At 45.3% G+C, this 1566-nt stretch overlaps 1 pseudogene; it reads left to right on the top strand.

Moving 5' to 3' along the window:
• LOC103740383 overlaps window positions 1-1566 on the top strand; it is a 14121-nt pseudogene that overhangs the window by 6561 nt on the left and 5994 nt on the right.

Raw genomic sequence — 1566 nt, 5'->3', positions numbered from 1 at the left:
GGTGTTAGCTATAGGTTTTCTGGAAACATAACAATAACATTTAATTATGTTGAGTGCCTGTGCCAGCTGGCCAAGACGGACAGTACCTGAAAGGGGGAGCGAGGATTGAAAGAAAGAACAAGAGACAGAAAAGATACTTGGGAGGGCTAACAGTGGTCACTGCAGCCCCGGTTTATTTCAGCTCCACCTTTTTATACAGAAGAACTCAATTAGTTTCAACAGCTGTTTTCCCACCTGTATCTGAGGGTCAAGGAGCAGTCAGATACTTCAAAGTCTTCTTTGGTCTTTTTGTCTACCACTATTGCCTCAAGGTCAGGTGTTGTGAGGCTCTCCATATAAACACATCCCTCCTGATTAGGCAGATTAGATACTGATGTGCATAACACAAACTCAGTAAACAAGCCTGCAACAGCTCAATGTACATAATATACAAACAGCTCCCAACAGAAGCCCCAAATATAAGTACACGCAATTTCAGCCACCTGACATTTGACAAAGTTGCTGGATCTCCACCTATAGAAGAATGAAATTGGACAGCTAACTTTCACCCTACACAAAAGTCAACTCCAAATAGATCAGTGACCTCAATATGAAACCCTGAAACTGCTAGAAAAAACACTGACAGATCTCTCGACCCATAGGCATCTCTCTCCAGGGTAAGTTGATAGCACCCTCTGTGCCTTGATTGCCCCAGCCTCATTCACCATCCCATCTCCCCTGCCAGTCTCTCCTCCTAACCTGGGTCCTGTCCCTTTCCTTGCTTGGTGCCCCAGACACCTGGGGAACCACCAGTGCTTCCTGATCCTTTGCATCCAGAACAACTCAGTTCCTTTTCAGGTCTCCAGGAGCACTGCTTCCAGAGCTGGCCCCACCCTCACCTCCCTCTGTTTCCCTGGGCCTGCACCACACTCTAGCTTCTTTCCTGGACTCCAGAGCTGACCTTTCCTCTTCCTGATCCTTAGCATCCAGACCAACCCAGCTCCATAGCGCAGTCCCCAGGAGTCCTTGGAGCCACTTCCTGCCCCCATCTTCCTCTGCATCTCTAGGTGGCATGGCCACCAGCTACCTTAGACCAGCATCTTTCCTGGGCCCAGCTCTGAGGCCAGTCAAAGCCCAAAATTCCTGAGGCCAAAATCTTTCCTGGAGGGATCTAGACCTTAGGAGAAATCCTGAGAGCATCTGATATTCATCTGACATGGGCCTCTGTGGGAACTCCTGAAGACAAAAGCAATCTGACCACTCAAATATAAAATCAAAAGAGAGAACCAGAAGCTTAGAGGAACCAGCTTTTCATGCTCAAAAAGTAAACCACAAAACCACATAAAGTTCATGAAAACAAGCAGACCTAAACTTGAAGGCTTGAGTCACACAAGAATCAGAAACTACAAAAGAAATTCACATGTCAAAATCACAGAGAAAATATAATAACATGAAAAACCAAAATAACATATCCCCACCAAACACCAATAGTCCTCTAGGGGAGTACAATGAGAATCCCCTAGAGATAATTCAGGACATGGAACTCAAAAGAACAATTATAAACATGATAAAAGAATTCAGTGAATT

Source organism: Nannospalax galili, unplaced genomic scaffold, assembly GCF_000622305.1.
Source record: "Nannospalax galili isolate Female #2095 unplaced genomic scaffold, S.galili_v1.0 scaffold881, whole genome shotgun sequence".
Taxonomy (NCBI): domain Eukaryota; kingdom Metazoa; phylum Chordata; class Mammalia; order Rodentia; family Spalacidae; genus Nannospalax; species Nannospalax galili.
The sequence above is the reverse complement of the archived record's forward strand: the minus strand, read 5'-3'. Positions and strand labels throughout refer to the sequence as shown.